Source organism: Pelophylax lessonae, assembly GCF_965119305.1.
Source record: "Pelophylax lessonae genome assembly, chromosome: 5".
In the NCBI taxonomy this organism is placed as follows: domain Eukaryota; kingdom Metazoa; phylum Chordata; class Amphibia; order Anura; family Ranidae; genus Pelophylax; species Pelophylax lessonae.
The window spans coordinates 183399521-183419060 of NC_138772.1; the positions used below are offsets into that span (position 1 = coordinate 183399521).

At 47.5% G+C, this 19540-nt stretch overlaps 1 protein-coding gene across 1 annotated transcript in view; it reads right to left on the reverse strand.

Moving 5' to 3' along the window:
- CDCP1 (CUB domain containing protein 1) overlaps positions 1-19540 on the reverse strand; it is a 131044-nt gene that overhangs the window by 41004 nt on the left and 70500 nt on the right. The gene's annotated exons all lie outside the window — the stretch shown is intronic.

Below are 19540 nucleotides of genomic sequence, written 5' to 3' on the forward strand. Positions count from 1 at the left end.
GGTATGCTGCATACAAATGTGCTGACAAGGAACATGCGGATAAAGGAAGCAGCATGAACAGCGAGGTAACCTTATCAGTCTCCTAATGCTCATTTACTTTACTTACTATTTAAAAGTCTCAGTATGGAAAGACGACATCACTGTATCCCTATAAAGCCAATAACTGAAAGTAAGAAGCAGGGCTGGCCCAAGACATTGTGCTGCCTGGGTCCAAAAATTAATGCTGCCCCCCCCCCCCCCCACCAAAAAAAAAAATCACGCCCACCAAAAGGCCCACACAATTTTATTTTTTATCATGATAATTAAAACTAAAACAAAGTGTATCAGGAAGTCAGATCTATATGCAACAACACCTTGTCTACATGCACAATTATATGACCTCCAAAAATTATGTTCAATTCCAAACCACAAACTCCAGTATTATTTTGTCTGTCTGAATGTCTGACGTCATTGCGCACACCACAATCACACAAGAACGTTCTGCGAAGGAGATCCTCCTCCTCCTCATACTCATTAGTTTGCACTACGGCCGGCAGTATGAGATGGGAAAATGTCGCCCGTAACACACCGCAAACTGATGACACACAAAACTGCTGGAAAAAAAAATCTTGGGCATCAATTTTCTGCCCCTCTCAAAGTGCTGCCTGGGTCCAATGGACCCATTGGGACCCATGGTAGGGCTGGCCCTGGTGAGAATTTTGGGTCATCCTCTTAGTTATGTTTTGTGGAAAGGTTATGGAGATCACACAACTGATAGAAATCAATACTTTGGCAGACTATATAGTCCCCTTATACAGCTGCAAGAAAAAGTATGTGAACGCTTTGGAATTATATGGATTTCTGCTGTTTCAGTTCAGCAATATTCTTGGGATATCTGGTGTGAATCGCTTTCTTGAGATCATGCCACAGCATCTCAATCGGGTTGAGGTCACGACTCTGACTGGGCCACTTCAGAAGGCGTATTTTCTTCTGTTTAAAGACATTCTGTTGTTGATTTACTTCTATGCTTTGGGTCATTGTCCTGTTGCAACACCCATCTTATGTTGAGCTTCAGCTGGTAGACAGATGGCCTTAAGTTCTCCTGCAAAATGTCTTGATAAACTTGGGAATTCATTTTTCCTTCAATGATAGCAATCCGTCCAGGCCCTGATGCAGCAAAGCAGCCCCAAACCATGATGCCCCCACCACCATACTTCACAGTTGGGATGAGGTTTTGATGTTGGTGTGCTGTGCCTCTTTTTCGCCACACACAGTGTTGTGTGTTTTTTCCAAACAACTCAACTTTGGTTTCATCTGTCCACAGAATATTTTGCCAGTACTGCTGTGGAACATCCAGGTGCTCTTGTGCAAACTGTAAATGTGCAGCAATGTTTTGTTTGGACAGCAGTGGCTTCCTCTATCCTCCCATGAAATCCATTCTTGTTTAGTGTTTTACGTATTGTAGATTCGCTAACAGGGATGTTAGCATTTGCCAGTGACTTTTGTAAGTCTTTAGCTGACACTCTAGGATTCTTCTTCACCTCATTAAGCAGTCTGCGATGTGCTCTTGCAGTCATCTTTACAGGACGGCCACTCCTAGGGAGAGTAGCAGTAGTGCCGAACTTTCTCCATTTATAGACAATTTGTCTTACCGTGGACTGATGAACAGCAAGGCTTTTGGAGATACTTTTATAACCCTTTCCAGCTTTATGCAAGTCAACAATTCTTAATCGTAGGTCTTCTGAGAGCTCTTTTGTGCGAGGCATCATTCACATCAGGCAATGCTTCTTGTGAAAAGCAAACCCAGAACTGGCGTGTGTATTTTATAGAGCAGGGCAGCTGTAACCAACACCTCCAATCTCATCTCATTCATTGGACTCAAGTTGGCTGACATCTCACTCCAATTAGCTCTTGGAGATGTCAGTCTAGGGGTTCACATACTTTTTCCACCTGCACTGTGAATGTTTACATGGTGTGTTCAATAAAAACATGGCAACATTTCATTCTTTGCGTGTTATTAGTTTAAGCAGACTGTGATTGTCTATTGTTGTGACTTAGATGATGATCAGATCACATTTTATGACCAATTTGTGCAGAAATCCATATCATTCGAAAGGGTTCACATACTTTTTCTTGCAGCTGTATGTATTTAATCATTTTTTTGTTTGGCTGTTCAGCTTAAAACCACATACTGCAGCACAAGTAATCACAAAATAAATCAATTGTCAGAAGTATCTCCAACTGTCATCTACACAAGCCCAAAGCCTGTTGACACTTTCCTTTATAATAATTCAAGCATATCTATGGTTGAAATGTAAAAAAATATTAATTTCTACATTTGATTTCAATTATTTCCAGCCTACTCTGATTAATTTAAATTATAAACTTATTTTGTGCAGCTCCTCACATGTTTACTGTACTTCTTTGAATTTGGTGACTTTTATTCACTATGCCTTGTAGGCACTGCTGTGTCACACATATGAGGTAGAGTAAGTACAGGAACCACTACTTGCAGTATCAAGGTACCATGGGATATATAGTCCATATTAATTGAAAGTAAATAGAGTTCTCCTGCAAGGCATGCTGGGAATTCAGGAAATTGTGGAAGGAGATGGCCATTAGACAGGCGATACTCACAACATGTAAGGAGGTTTTTGAAGATTATATTGGATTGTCAAATATACCTATTGCCTGTATTGCTATTACAATGCTGATGTTACAATATGGAATTGTATGCTGTGACAGTAGAACTCCTTTATTTTACAAAAGCTTATAAGGCCTCATGCACAATAAGTTCTCATGACAGGAGAAAAGCAGTGTTAAAGTGCCTTAAGCAGTGTTTTTTAAACAAGGTAGGCGCGTTTAAATGCCTTTAAACGTGCCTAGCGTTTTGGAGAATTTACACACATTTAGGTGCATAGGCCATTTTTTCCTGCCCAAACATTCCTCTCCTGTACACACTTTTCACAGTTCAGATTTCTGCCCCTCCACACGCCTGCCTCTAAACGTCTATTTGGGCATGGATACATAGGGCGCAGAATAAAAAAAAAAAACAAAAAAAAAAAAACAAAATTAAAACACTTGTAAAATGGGCATTTGACAGCGTCACTGTGCATGAGCCATAAATGTTTTCCTGGGCAGTTTTTAAATGTGCTTAAAAAATTCAATGGTCACAAATCAATTCACTAACCTACAAAAGGGTTTTATTACAATCATTTTCTCATCAAGATATACAATTCACATATATAAATACTACAGAGAAGTGAAACCCTTTAAAAAAATGAATTTTAACTTTCCCTTATTCCAAAACTGATCGGAACACAAAAGTATTTTTCATTCAACTTTCCATTTTCCCATAAAAATGCACTGGATGCGTTCAGGTGCCATTAATCCTAATGGCACGCCACACGCACTAGAAATGGCACCCGCACTCCACTTGCAGTTCCTGTGCGGGCTGTGCTTTCTAAAATGCTGTAGGGGCCAAATGAATGGGCTGCCATGCCCACGCAGAAAATGGCCTGCAGAGCCGCATATGCGTGAACCTAGGGTAGGAGGTGGATGCAACCATTATTGGTAAAAGGTTCTCATTTCCAACTTATTTCGTTTCTTCTTTGTTTCTACTAAATGCAGAACCTTCAAAGGTTCACATAAAGTATTGACTTAACCTTAAGCTACGGTAGTTTGAAAAATGTAGGATGCACGTGTCTGACCACCACCCCCCCTTTTTTTTCTTTTAATATTTCCCTCTGTGACAGGAGTCACTTTGGGCATGGGGGTTGTGGACCCCAAATTCCTTTAAAAGAGGTTGGGAGGCACCATGTCCAGCCTTGTGTGGCTTTCTTAGGTTTAAGTCACCCTGCATCTTTTATGGATGCAGGGTGACCTGGAGGGTGGTGTACACTGAGAATATGGTTTGGACTATTTCAAATGGGACAGTAATATGCATTACCAGTATCGCTCAGGAAATATGGAGATCTATCTTATTCCTATACACTGTAAGGCACAGGAAGTGCAACTCCTAATTTGGGCGCCCAGGAACTATGAGAGACACCATGTCTGCTAATCAACGTGTATTAGCTGCAGAGAGAGGGGGGGGGGTTGTTTACAGCAGCCCCTCCTAAAGAATATCTACTGATTAACTAAGTGCTTTTGTCTAAAATAGGACAGTGTGTTAATTGGGTCTGAGACTATTAATAAGTATGTTAATGAGCTCACCTGGCTGTCTACTAAGGGATGTAATTACACAGTCATTGTTCATGTGGTATTCTCAAAGTGTATATAAATGCTGTGTTTCTTTCAATAAAACGAGAAGAAGAGAGTTATTCTTACTTGAGCTTAATACAGAGCCCTGTCTCGTACTTGGGGGGGGATATTTGTATGGGCTTCATGTATGGCGGATTGGAGTGGTCGGTAGCTGTCCTGGTGTTCGGGAGCGGATTATCTTAGACGACTGTAACCCCTTTCATACTTTGGGGTGTCGTTACACCCTCAAAAAGCATGGATCTCTACAAAAGGTGAGAAAGTCATACTGGTGCCTCAAAAGTGGTTCTAAAACCCACCTGCGCTGTGGGACCTATCTAATCTCTACTCCGAAACTACTGTTTGTGTAGGAGTTGAACACTCTACTCTTCTTGCATAAAATTCTAGTGAACATACCGAAATAGAAAAGTGGTTCTAAAGTCAAGATGTTTCCCTTAGGCCTGGGTTCACACTAGTGCATGCGGAACACCGCATGTGATTTGCACAGGAGTTGCAGTGCGATTTGAGCCATTCATTTTGTACCAAAATGGTGCAGGACCCTTTTTTTTCCCTGCACCCGAATCTCATCACATCACATGGGTGTACGATTCTGGCAATTGCACTGCATTTGCGATCTGTTTGATGGTGTCATTAATCTATTTGACATCATTGACACCAGATTGCATGGACGGCGTATCATGCAATACTTTCATTGAGCCCTGGTTCACACTGATGCAATGTGTGAAACGCACGGCATTCATGTGATCTCCTGCGGGTGTCAATGTTTGCAAAACAATTTTACAAAAAATTGCAAAAAAAAAAAGCCTGCCAGAATAGCATTGCATGGGTGTGAAAGCCCATGCAATGTGAATCGGGTGCAGGGAAAAAAAAAAAAAAAAAAAAGGAGTCCTGCACCATTTTGGCACGGATGAGATGTGAGACATACAAAATGTAAGGCTAAAATCAAACAGACATCGCCATGTGATGTGTACAGGGATGCGGTGCGATTCCTGTGCAGATCACATTCGCTGTTCTGCATGCACTAGTGTGAACCCAGGCTAAAAGAGAAGTACGGTATTTAAAAGAAAAAAACATTCATAATACAATGTGCAAGTATATGTGTGCAGAGCATTATACTATGAAACATCCACATTGTGGCACCATCCCAAAAAAGTGTATAGAAAAACAAGGGGAGGAGGGGAAAAAGGGGGGAAAGAGGTTTCCCCAAAAGTAAAGTAAGACAGCAAATTCCCTTTCTCCCACCAAGAATAAGGGGACTTTGAATGTGCCAAAACAATAGGACAAAGCAGAAAAAGGCTAATCTCAATAAAAGACTTTTGATTATTAAATTCCTTAAAAACATAGTATCATCTTTAAAAATTAAATCACCAGAATTTACTGGTTACATCAACAGGTAACATTGTTTGGAAACAATGCACTCAGATAAGTGTATTGAACCATCTGTAATAACCTATGTGGGCTTCAGCATTGATCTGATGGTGCAGCAGTCCCCTGCTAGATCTAAGGCTGGCCATACATTATACAATTTTCTTACAATTTTCTGTACAATTTTCTTGAAATTTACCTTCAACTTTGTAGTTCAAAGGCCTGCCTAATTGGATACAATTGAAAGTGTTGTATAGCTTTGACCCCATATTATGTGGTTTGTGGTAAATCTAACAGAAAATTGTATATGTATGGCCAGCCTAAGACTGAGAACCAAGCAATTACATGACTGCTGATCGCGAAGTTCTTGGTGTTTACTGAGCAGAGAGCGGTGACTGTCAGTCACCAGCTCTCTGTTCTGCTCCTCCAACGCTTACTGGAGCGCTGTGCTGTGGAAGGAAGCAGCTGGCACAGGCTCCCAGTGGCATGCCAGGTACACGTAAACTGTCAGCTCCGGTCAGAGTCGCTGTACAAACCATGCAAGGTTAGTTCAGCAATCTCTACCACAATTGAGCTGTTGTTTTTCTGACAGGGATATGCCCCCCTCCCAGAACACTCCGATCAGCGCTGATCGGGAGTGTCGGTCAGATGCTGGTTTTCCAGCGTGCACATCTGACAGATCGGCATACACACAGGTCCAACCTCAGCTGGTTTTTTTTCAACCGGCCGTTGTCTCCCGATATTCAGCCTGCATATCCGCAGAATCCACACAGACAGGGTCTGTGACATCAGCAGACAGCAAACTTTAGCCCTCTGTCAGCTGAATCTAGGTCACAGGAGTGCAGAAATAAGTGCACTCCTGTGACACAAGAGAAGTATGGCCAAAAAGCTTTGGTCATACGTCTCTCCTTTAAAAGGTAAAAAAAAAGGAGAGGTAAGGACCGTTCAGTGCAATATCCTTGCATTGCGCAGTAAGCATATATCTTTTTTTATTTTAGGCCAACAAAAATGTTATACTTTACTAACACTAATTACCTTAATTAGAGAATGTCCGGTTAATTTTGTAATCATTAGTTGATCAATGTTCCTTTTTAAATGCAGTGACAGAATATTTGTAGGAGCAGGATGGAAAATTATTCTCAAACAAACTTCTTTCCAACTGTGCGCGTGGTTTTAGTTCTAGATAGTCTATTCATTCCAAAATCAAATGTTAAAAGCAAATCAAAATTTTAAGTTCCTTTCTCAAGTACTGAGAATTTTAATACGAATTTATAAACGTTCGTTCGAACATCTACTAGTGTATAGAGAGCTCTCTATTTTCTCTCTGCTCTCTGTATCACCAATAACATTAACATTTCCAAAACAGTTTAAATCTCATTGGTGGTTTAAAGTAACGTTTTAGATAGACATTTATATTACATCAGATTTTTAGTATATGGTTTACAGCAGTCTGCATTGGGACCGATTGAGAAATGTTCTGCAGTACAATAAGGAGTCTTAAGCACCTTTCACAGGGCTTTCCAAACTGGGCCATCTGTCAGTTTTTCAAGCACAACTGATTGGAAGCTCCCTGCAGCTCTAAGGGCAGGCGGATGTGAACTGACCTGTGTCAGTTTAAACACACCTACCTCCAAGTCTATCCAGGTCTAGAGGTCCAGAAAAAAAAAAAAACAAAAACTGAAAAGCACTGTGCCCTTTTTCGTTTTTCGCTCAGAAGTAGCCTGATGGACATGGGCAAATGTCCATTTACAGCCAGCTGCCCATAGGGGCCATCACGGGTCCGCCACACCCTGCTGTCAAAATGTGGACATAAAAACTAAACAGGCACAGATGTCACAGAGTGAACATCTGTTCCATTCAGCCCCGATTTAGAACTTGATCAGCTCACGGAAAGGGGCGGATCCGGGGGGGGGGGGGGGGCAACGGGGCAATTGCTCCCCCCGAGAAATTATTAGTGACTCTCCCTCCTGCTCTGGGATGGCGGGTCGGTAAGCCAAGATTGCAGGTTCCCGACCCGCCATCCCTGAACATCACTGTAAATAATGGAGCTGTCACTAGAGGAAGCAGAGCCGATGCTTCCTGTATAGCGCCTGCTCCTGTCACAGGCGGAGTGATACCAAATGCACTCCACTTCCGCCTGTGACAGGAGCGATACAGGAAGCAGCGGCTCTGCTTCCTCCAGTGCGACTCCTGTCACACTGATGCTCAGAAATGGTGGGTTGGGAACCCACCAACAGTACTTGCCAGCAGTAACAGCAGCAATACCCACCAACAGTACCAGCCAGCAATACCCACCAGCAGTACCCACCAGTTCCAGCCAGCAGTACCCACCAGTATCAGCCAGCAGTACCCACTAGCAGTACCCACCAGCAGTATCAGCCAGGAGAACCCACTAGCAGTATCAGCCAGCAGTACCCGCTAGCAGTACCGGCCAGCAGTACCCACCAGCACCAGCCAGCGATACCCACCAGTAGTACCAACCAGCAGAACCCACCAGTAGTACCAGCCAGCAGTACCCACCAGTAGTACCAGTCAGCAGTACCCACCAACAGTACCAGCCAGCAATACCTGCCAGTAGTACCCACCAATACCCGCCAGCAGTACCCACCAGTACCAGCCAGCAATACCCACCAGTACCAGCCAGTAGTATCCACCAGCAGTACCAGCCAGAAGTACCCACCAACACCAGCCAGCAGTACCAGCCAGCAGAACCCACCAGCAGTACCAGCCAGCAGTACCCACTAGCAGTACCAGCCAGCAGTACCCACCAGCAGTACCAGCAAGGAGAACTCACAAGTAGTACCAGCCAGCAGAACCCACCAGTAGTACCAGCCAGCAGTACCCACCAGCACCAGCTGGCAGTACCCACCAGCAGTACCTGCCAGCAGCACCAGCCAGTGAAACCCACCAGCAGTACCAGCCAGTGAAACCCACCAGCAGTACCAGCCAGCAGTTCCCACGAGCACCAGCTAGCAGTACCCACCAGCACCAGCTAGCAGTACCAGCCAGCAGAACCCACCAGCAGTTCCCACTGGCAGTACCAGCCAGCCGTTTTCACCAGCAGTACTAGCCCTGTAGAACAGCCAGGAGCAGCCAGCGATAGCTGCAGTAATCCTGAGGAAGAAGTGAAGATTGAAGTCAGTTGACGTGCAGGTAAACGACATCCGTGTGAAAGCAGCCTTAGGCCCCTTTTACACAAATCGGTCTAATCGGGTCCACCTGTCTGTTTTTCATGTGGATCAAATTGGACCCTCCATTCACCTCTATAGAGCTGCAGATGTAAACAGACTTGTGCCCGTTTACACCCGCCTACCTCCAATCCGACCCACTTAAAAAAAACAGGGGGATCCATCCCCTTCTGTCTGGGCCGATCAGAGGGCCGATCAGAGGGCCCATAGAGTAGATAGGGCTTTGTCTGTGTCTGCTTTGCATATGCTGAGTGGACATGGACCTGTCATCTTCCCGCTCCACTCATTGTGGCCCGCCACCGGTAACCAAGGCGCTAAAGCATTCCTCTCTCCTCAAAAGGTTGGGCACCCCTGCTGTAGGGGCATAAGTCCCGGATGGAGAGATGCGCAGTAGCAGCCTTCCCCCTTTTGCACCGGTGTGCGGTGGAGGGAAGGAGTCCCAGATGGAGCTACAGTATAGAGCATCAGGAGACCCGCTGGGAAATTATAAAGATCTCCTGTGAAGTTGATAAGTGTTAAGACCGCAGCCACTGTCGCGGCTGACCTTAACATTTTAATTACTGTGGTTGGCAGATCTCACTATTCTTCCCTACCTCCTCCGCGCTGAGAGGAAGTGGCATAATTTTAAAACGTGTCACTGTTTTAAACAAGGTTAGGACTGTATGCTATGTTAAAACAGTTCTGTAATCAACACCCTATTTTCTGTCAGTGCCCCTCCCGAGACTAGACTCTGGATCTGCCCCTGCTCACAGATCCACTGCTGAAAGAAGCAACACCATGTGAAAGGACCCTATTATCCTAGTTTTTGGGGGCAGATTGGTCTACCAAAGTCATGCCTGTGTGGAAAACGGAAGACATAACTCCAGGAACAAAGTCATGCCTGTGTGGAAAACGGAAGACATAACTCCAGGAACAACCCCGAAGGGGTGTATTTATGTTTTCACAAAAGATTTAAACATCATGCTTACTTCCCTTTGGAAAATGTCCAGCAGCGCAATGAGCACATAACTGGTGGTAACCAGAGGGACCCAGGTACACTCATCTACTGTTCGGAGAAGTCTGGCCAGAAAGGTCCTTCATGGAAGAATTGTGGCAAAAAAGATCCAGCATTGCCCTCACCTGAGCCGATTCTTCAACTGGCTTCAGATCCAGACCGCGGCATCTTGACTAAGGGAAACTGGCAGTGAAGCCTTGCGGCTTCACAGCTGTGCAGAGCGAGCCGTGCTGCACTTTATAAATGGTCCCACAGTCTTCCAGGACTTCTGATGTGTCCCAGAAGGCTGTGGGGGAGGGAAAACCTCTGCTCAAATCGCCGCAGCGATCTAAACGAAAGTGGGAGTGGGTACCTGTTGCAACCAAGTACCCGCTCCCCTCTCCCTTCCAAAAAGTGCCAAATGTGTCAGCGGAGGGGGGTGGCGGGGAGGGAGGCAAATAAGCAGAGGTCCCCTTTTTAGGTGGAGCTCCGCTTTAAGGCTTCTGTTGAGGAACTTTGCTTGTGAATCTGTCTTCTGATACCTGCGTGTGTTTTGGTGTGTCCTGCAACCTCATCCTTTTTCTAACAGTGTTCAAGTACTGAAATAGATCATAAAAAAAAAAAAAAACACCCCCAGACTGAGCCTAAATTTTGTTAGCATGCTGTGGGGAGTTCCCAGACTCCCTAAAAAGTGCCAACTGTGGCAGAGGCTGGGGAAGGGGGACTTAAATAAGCGGAACTTTCCTGTTTGGGTGCACAAAAACATAAGAACTGGAACGCAGAAAAATGTCAGCAGGTGCTCTGGACTGTCAAGTCAAAATTTTAAATATTTGACTGTAGGCAGCTTGTTCACTGAAGGGCTGCATATAGATTTGGGGGTTTAGTAAGGATCAATAGTGTCATTAATGTCCCACTCTCCAATCCTTAGGCAAACAAAACTGTCTCCATCCAAATATTTCTAATTTAGAATTTTTAAACTCAGAACTGAAGTGAAAACAAGAATATGACAACCAGGGAACTAGCGTCTTAAAAGTAGAAATCTGCCACTGTAATGTTTTTTTTTTTAACATCACGTTGAGGTGTTTCATTATCAGGGACAGTATAAATAGAAGGGCAGATGTTTGTCATGAGATTGTGCAACTAAACAATCCTAGAACATTAAAAACAACCACTCCCTGAAATAATTTACTATTCTAAGCAGGACACTTCCTTGCAATGCAGGTCAAAAGGAGTAACATGAACAATGGCTCCATACCAAGAAAAAATTAATCAATGCATGAATAATCATATAGAGATTATACCTGACACCAAAATGTAAAAACACCAGAAAGCTTACATTGCTGAAAGGCTCATTTTAATGCCTATGTGCCCATACTTTCTACAATGATACATGACAACTACCCTTATCGCTTTCCCTGGAGGGGGGCAACAAGCGGTTATTATTATTATTACTATACAGGATTTATATAGCGCCAACAGTTTGCGCAGCGCTTTACAATGTGAGGGAAGACAATACAGTTACAATACAGTTCAAAACAGGAACTAGAGGGCCCTGCTCGTTAGAGCTTACAATCTAGAAGGGAGGGTCAAGTGAAACAAAAAGGCAATAACCGTGGGGGATGGGTTGATAGAGAAAATGGAGGTACATTTGTTAGGTGTTGGTAGGATAGGCTTCTCTGAAAAGGAGGGTTTTCAGAGATCGCCTAAAAGCTAATAGAGTAGGAGATAATCGGACAGATAAGGGTAAGGCGTTCCATAGGATTGGAGAGGCTCTGGAAAAGTCCTGGAGGCGAGCATGGGAGGAGGTGACGAGGGGTCTAGAGAGCAGGAGGTTTTGAGAGGAACAAAGAGAGCGATTGGGTTGGTATTTTGAGACTAGGCTAGTGATGTAGCTGGGGGCTAAGCTGTGGATTGCTTTGTAAGATGTTGTAAGTATATTGAATTTAATTCGTTGGGTGAGCGGAAGCCAGTGGAGGGCTTGACAGAGAGAAGCAGCGGACACTGAGCGATTGGTAAGGTGGATGAGTCTGGCGGCAGCACATTCATGATGGATTGAAGGGGGGATAGCCTGTGTAGAGGTATGCCAACGAGAAGGGAATTGCAGTAGTCGAGGCGCGAGATGACCAGGGAGTGAACTAGGAGTTTTGTTGTGTCTTTGGTTAGAAAGGGGCGTTCACAGGCAGATGATGGGTAGATCACAAACACAGATGACTTTGCCAGTTCTCTCCCCCCCCCCCCCCCCGGTCTCTGCAGCTCTCCTCTTCACTGCAGAGTGGAGGGTGGGAGGCAGCACAGTACTGGATGGAGGGTGGGAGCTGCCTCACTTAACTTTTCAAGTTAACCAGTAGGTGTGGTATACGATACACACAAGGTGTACTAAGCTGCGCTCACCTTAAAAGTGCAATTGTGTGGTAAATAATGCCTTTGAAATTACCATATAAAGTGCATAGTGACAAAATCATCAAAGACCAAGCCCTCTAGAGTAGTCCACTTCACAACCGCCTGCAAACCACAGAACTCCACACTCCTCCTCCTCCTTACGCTCCGGAGAAGATTGCTGAGATGGAGGCGCTGTGTGTCTGTCTGTGTCTCCCTGGACTGGGGCTCAGCTGTGTATACAGATGACATACAATGATACACCCATCCAGCCTTGTGATCAGTGAGTTAGAAACTATGAAACTAGTGGTAAAATATAACCAGTTATTAACCAGTAGGTGATTGGTCGCTAGGAAGCCGGGCGGTCCTAGCAACCAAATCACCAGCTTGTTAATATGAAAGGTTAACAGGCAGCTCCCCCTCCTGCCCTCCCATCCAGTAATGTGCTGCCCCCTGTTCTCTCCTGCATTAGAGGGGGCAGTGGACACTACAATGTTAGGGAGGCAAAGAACACTACTGTTTGGGGGTCAGAGAACACTACAGTTGGGGGGGGGGTGGGGATAATGTGAATGGGGGGGCAAAGGAGACAACAGTGGGTGGGGGTGAAGTAAAGGGGTAGAGGACACTATTGTGGGGGGGCAGACTACATTACTGTGGGGGGGATATCGTGAGGGGCCCACAGGACATTACTGTGGATGGTGAGGTGGTGTGATGTGAAAGGGGGCAGAGGACACTACAAATTAATTGGCCTAAAGGTGGAGCGCAAAAGGTTGCATCCTTGGTCTCCAAGCAGTTAGTAGATGAGAAGGCACCATGTAGTCAGATTTCTGGTTCCCCCAAACAAGGGGAGTATGGAATAGATGGCAGTGTTAACCCTGGAGGTTGTCAAACATGCCCTCTTTGTAGACTTTAGGTGAGGAAAAAGACCGATTTATCCTCGATGCAGAGTAAGTGGCATTGAAGAAATATTTTCTGTAGAAACTTAGGTGATGTGAAACTTACATGTGAACACTGAAGAATTGTTTGTTTTGCCCTAAACAATTTTTCATTAAAGACATTTCAAATGATAACTAGTTGTATGGAGACTGATCACTCCTTATGTAGCAAGCGCCAAATCTAAAGATGAATGACGGTTGACACAGGAAGGCCAACAGTGCAGAGTTGGTCTGGGCCACTGGAGAAGCAGCATTTGTGCATATGGAGAAAAAAAATATTTTAAGAAGGGGCAACATGGCAATTTGGGAGGACTGCGCGTAATCAGTCCTCCCAGTTGTAATGCAGACAACAAATACAATCAAAAACTAGCTTAAAGTGTCACAGCCAGTGTGGAGCTGGGCAGCTTTCATCTCCTGTTTGGCTACATCAGCCTCTAGCGCAGACAATTTAGGCTCAGTCAGAGAAAATAATGGAATTTTTGTAAAATCTTATCTGTAAAATTCCTTTCTCCGAGTTCTCCGACAGTCGCCGCCTCTTCATATTCGTCACATATGGGGTATTAGACTTTGCTCCGAAGGAGTAGCTAGGCAACAGAATATGTTAACATTAAAGCTTTTAACATATCCCACCCTCAAGGGGTGGTCCCCTCAGTCAATACCCTCCTACTTCCTGCAACCATATCTCAGTTTCAGTGGAATAGCAGTAGAGTATACAACCAAACCCCAAAAGAGGGGCGGGGGCGGCGACTGTCGGAGGACTCAGAGAAAGGAATTTTACAGGTAAGATTTTACAAAAATTCAGTTTTCTCTTACATCCTCCGACAGTCGCCACCTCTTCATATTCGTCACATATGGGGACGTCCCAAAGCAGTGCAAACATGAGGGGTGGGAAACGCATCCGCGCCGAAAGGCAACGCAGTCTCCGCATCAAAGAAAGGAACCTTACCAAAGGAAGGAACCCAGCTGGGCAACAGGAAAAAACAGGTGCTCAACAGGAGCAACAACCCAGGAAAAGACAAATAACCAGGGGATAAAAAACTTATCCCAACAGCCAGAGGTCCCCAACAAGGGACCCTAGGGAATCGCCGCACTAAGAACATTGCGGCCAAAGGAAGCATCCGCCGATGCCTGAACATCTACTTTGTAGAATTTTGTGAAAGTGTGCACGGTCGACCAGGTCGCCGCCTTACACACCTGGGCTACAGAAGCCCCATGACGACAGGCCCAAGACGTACTCAGAGATCCAGTAGAGTGCGCCTTCACAGGCACAGGGGGAACCTTCCCCTGCAAAGCATAGGCCTGTTCAATGGTCTGCCTGATCCATTTGGTGATGGTAGAGGCCGACGCCGCCATGCCCTTCCGAGGACCCTCTGGAAGAACAAACAAGGAATCAGTCTTTCGAAAAGACTCAGTCGATTTAAGGTAAACCCTTATCGCCCGAACAACATCCAAAGAATGTAATCTCACCTCCTTTGGATGTTTAGGCTTCGCGCACAGCGAAGGCAAGACAATATCCTCATTAAGATGGAATTCCGAAACTCGCTTCGGAAGAAAAGAAGGATTAGGTCGCAAGACCACCTTATCCAAATGAACAACCAGATACGGAGACTTGCAGGACAAAGCCGCCAGCTCCGACACTCTGCGAGCCGAAGTGATCGCAACCAAAAAGGCGACCTTTTTGGACAACATAGACAACGAGATCTCCCTGATCTGTTCAAAAGGAGCACGTTGTAACACAGATAGAACGAGATTCAAGTCCCAAGGGGGCAGAGGATCCCTCCTAGGAGGAACCAGATGCCGCACTCCCTGAACAAAAGTGCCAACCAAGGAGTTGGAAGCCACGGGACGTTGAAACAGAACGGCCAGCGCAGACACCTGACCCTTTATCGTAGCCAGCGCGAAACGCTGATCGACACCCGTTTGAAGGAAGGACAGCACTCGGGAAACCGAGTACGTGCGGGGTGAAAACCCCCTGGACTCACACCAGGCAAAATAGGCCTTCCAAGTATGGTAATAAACCTTCCCTCACGTTGATCAAGGTATGAACGACCTCTGGGGAGAGACCCTTCTCCTTCAGGACCTCGGTCTCAACAGCCAGGCCGTCAAAGCCAGCGACTGTAAAGCAGGATGGTATATCGGCCCTTGAGACAGGAGATCGTCTCGAAGAGGCAGACGCCACGGGGCGTCGACCACCAGATTCACGAGGTCTGCGTACCAGGACCGGCAAGGCCAGTCCGGTGCCACAAGAATCACCGTGCTGCGTTCCGAGTGTAACCTGCGAAGGAACCTGGACAGCAACTGAATCGGTGGAAACGCGTACATCAGCTTGTACTGATGCCACGGGGCCACTAACGCGTCCGACGCGTCTGCCCCGAGGGTTGCGCGTCCTTGCCACGAACCTTCCCACCTTGTTGTTGAGACGAGACGCGAACAGGTCCACATCTGGAAGACCCCACTTCGCGCACAACATCTGGAAGACAGCCGGGTGGAGAGACCATTCCCCCTGATCCAGGGTCTGGCGACTCAGATAGTCCGCCTGCCAGTTCTCCACCCCTGGAATGTGAACCGCCGTTATCGCCGGGACATGAGTCTCGGCCCAAGACAGAATGTCGGCCACTTCTCGAGCCGCTCGGGCACTCCTGGTGCCCCCTTGGTGGTTCATGTAGGCCACCGCCGTGGCATTGTCCGTCTGCACCCGAACCGGGCAGCCCTGCAGCCGGTCTGTCCAGCGATGAAGACAGAGATTTATCGCACGCAATTCCAGAATGTTGATCGGAAGGGAGGACTCCCCCTCCGACCAAGTCCCCTGGGCGGACAGAACGCCCAGAACACCACCCCAGCCCGACAGGCTGGCATCCGTAGTGATTACCGTCCACGAGATAGGACGAAACGACTTGCCCCCGGACACCATCGGGGACTGCAGCCACCACAGAAGGTCTCTTCTGGTGCGATGACTCAACGAGATTTGAAGATCCAGAGATTGAGGTCGCCCGTCCCACATGGACAGGATCTCCGCTTGGAGACCCCGCGTGTGAAACTGGGCGAAGGGAATCGCCTCGAAGGCCAAGACCATCAATCCCAGACATCTCATGCACGTCCGCAGAGACGAGTGCGGAACGTCCCTGAGGGACCTGACTTCCTCCTGAAGAGTTCTGAGTTTGTCTTCCGGCAGGAAGACCTTCGCCTGCACCGAGTCCAGAATCATTCCCAGGTAGGGAAGACGAACCGACGGACTCAGTGTCGACTTTGGAAAATTTATCGTCCAACCAAACTCCTGCAGAGTTTGCATCGTGACAGACAGGTCCTTCTCCAGACCCTGGCTGGTCGCAGACCGAACCAGAATGTCATCCAGATACCCCAGGACAGAAATGCCCTGGGCCCTCAATAATGCCAGAACCGGTGCAAGCACCTTGGTGAAGACCCGCGGAGCCGAGGCGAGACCAAAAGGCAACGCCACGAACTGGTATTGATCCTCCGCAATGGCGAATCGAAGGTACCTCTGGTGACCCTCGAAAATGGGGATGTGAAGATACGCATCCTTCAAATCGATGGAGGCCATGAATTCCCCCGGAACCAGGGCAGCCACCACCGACCGCAGGGATTCCATGCGGAACTTGCGAACCCGCACAGAGCGGTTCAGAGCCTTCAAGTCCAGAATTGGACAAACCTTGCCCTCCTTTCTGGGCACGGTGAACAGATTGGAATAAAACCCCCGAAATCTGTCCCGATGAGGCACCGGAACTACCACTCCCTGAGCCCTCAGGTCCCGCACCGCCAGGTGCAGGTCCCGTAAACGCTCTGGAGACAGTTGAAGATTTGAGGGAAAAAATCTGCTCTCCGGCCGAGAGAGAAACTCGATCTTGTAACCAGATCGAACGATCTCCTGAACCCATCTGTCCCGCACACGGGCCAACCAGGGCTGAAGAAAACCGAGCAAGCGTCCCCCCACCCCAAAACTGGGTGAGGGCGCCCCTTCAGGCCGCACTGTTATGGGCTGCGGATCCGGATTGACCGGACTTCTGTTTTCCAGACCAGGGCTTCTTCTGAGAGCCTTGACCTTTGAACGGTTTGCCCTTGTAGTGCGACCGAAAGGCACGAAAGGACCCCTGAGGGGGCCGAAAATTAGCATGCTTCTTCCCAGAAGCCCCCTTAGCCTTGGGGAAATGGGGCAAGAGAGTGCTCTTACCTCCGGTGATCCCCTTAATCAACACATCCAAGGACTCCCCAAAAAGGCGAGACCCATCATAAGGCAGATTGGCTAAGGTCTTACGTGAAGATTGGTCCACCGACCAACATTTCAACCAAACCAGGCGGCGAGACAACACCGCCACGCTGTGCACACGTGCAGCCAACGGGACTAGGTCCAAGTCCGCATCACACAGATACATGACACCCTGGTGGATTTGATCCACCATATCCAGGGTCGCCGGCGAGGCCGAATCGGCCACTAGGACGCGCCTAAGCATCTGCGTCCAACTTGCGACCGCCTGGGCCGCCATGAGAGAGGCAAACAGAGCCTTAAGCATAGAACCCGTAACAGAATAAGTATGACGGGCAAGAGACTCCAATCTCCTATCCGTGGCATCACGGAACACAGGGGAATCCTCTGCAGGAATCGCAGTGGATTTGTTTAAAACCGCAATTGCGTGATCCACTGGGGGTGGCACACACCACCTTTCATCAGTGGAAGGCGAGAAAGTATAACGCAGCTTGAACCTACTTGGTACAGCAAAAGGTTTGCGTAGATTGCGCCATTGTTCCTTAACAGCGCGCTGAAAATCATCATTGCAGGGAAAAACCTGCGGCGTCCTGCGTTTCCTCTGCTTCCCATAAGCCGCCAAGGCAGCGGGGGGACACACTTCATCCTGCAAACGCAGCGTTTGTTTTATGGAAGCAATCAATACATCCATGATTGCAAGCTCTTCAGGCGAGCCAGGGGGAGAATTATCAACCCCTTCAACTTCAGCCTCCACCTCGGACCCCACTAGATCCAGGGAGGAGCGGGACCCCGATAAGGAGGCCCCCGCCATAACAGCCCCATCACCTTCACCCTCAGAATCAGAGGAAAGAGAAACTCTGGGTCTTTTAGTAGATTGAGCAGCCACCAGCATCTGCACCTGAGCAGCAAGGCCAGCCACAATAGTGGCTAAATCCCCCCCTGGGGGGGAAACAGCGGTCCCCTGGCTTTCCACCAAGGCGGTAGGAAATTTTCCCTCCTGAGAATCCATTGCCCCTATTACAAATGCCGGATAATAAAGGGTTAACTGCCCCTTTAACAAGCGTGGCGAGCGCAGCCCACCGCACCACACACAAGCACAATGAGACCCCCACAGGGACAATAAAACTGACACAGGCAATGGATAAGAAGGATATAACCTGAGGAGACCCTCGCCGCTGCTGCTGCTGCCTCGATCGGTGTTCCTGGAGAAGAGGAAGTGATGCGGCCAGGGCGCTCTATGAAAGCCTATGGGAGGCTACAAGAAAATGGCCGCCATGCATGTAGAACATGCGGCCGGAGCGAGTGTAGGCAAAATGGCGCCGTTTGGCGCCGAAACCGCCGCTCCACAGTACAGTAATGCACACATGTCATCCATGTATAAAAAAACATGGTAGATCGCCGCAGCGATCGCTGTATAGTGCCCAAACATGCCACAAAACATGCCCCACAGCACACAGCTTCTCACACTGACAAGGCTGACACACACAGTGTCACACAGCTCCCCCCCCCCCTTGTAGCCCACAGCATGCAGCCGAGTGATAGGGAGACAAACCGTGTGAACAGAGGCAGGTTACACAGTCCCAGACTGACACCCCCCCCAGACAGACAGGTCCCCACATAGATACACTTACCTCACAATGGCGTGGGGGACCCGCACAGGCGAACAAGCCGCTGCACATGAGGCAGGGAGAGTCGCATACAAGACGCACAGAATGGGGGTTAAGAAACCGCACAGCGTCCAGCGAGGTAGCCACCTCACCAATCATCCCTGCACCGAACAGGGATGGGTCTTTCTCTGTGCCAGGAGCGTTACCTGGCTGAACGCTCGATGGCAGGCTGGGAAGCCACTGACCCACGACCTGCGACCAGGGGGATCAGCCCGAGACCCAGCCCGCATGATCCTCTTCATCCGAAGAACTAACTAATGCTGACAAAAAGAACAGCTAAGTAAAGGTAGAGAGAAAACTCAAACAAAAAATCAAAAAAGAAGAAAGATTCTGGGGCACAAAGCCCCAGCACAGAGAGAGCCAGCCACTCCTGACAAGCTAGACATTGAAACTGAGATATGGTTGCAGGAAGTAGGAGGGTATTGACTGAGGGGACCACCTCTTGAGGGTGGGATATGTTAAAAGCTTTAATGTTAACATATTCTGTTGCCTAGCTACTCCTTCGGAGCAAAGTCTAATACCCCATATGTGACGAATATGAAGAGGCGGCGACTGTCGGAGGACGTAAGAGAAAATAT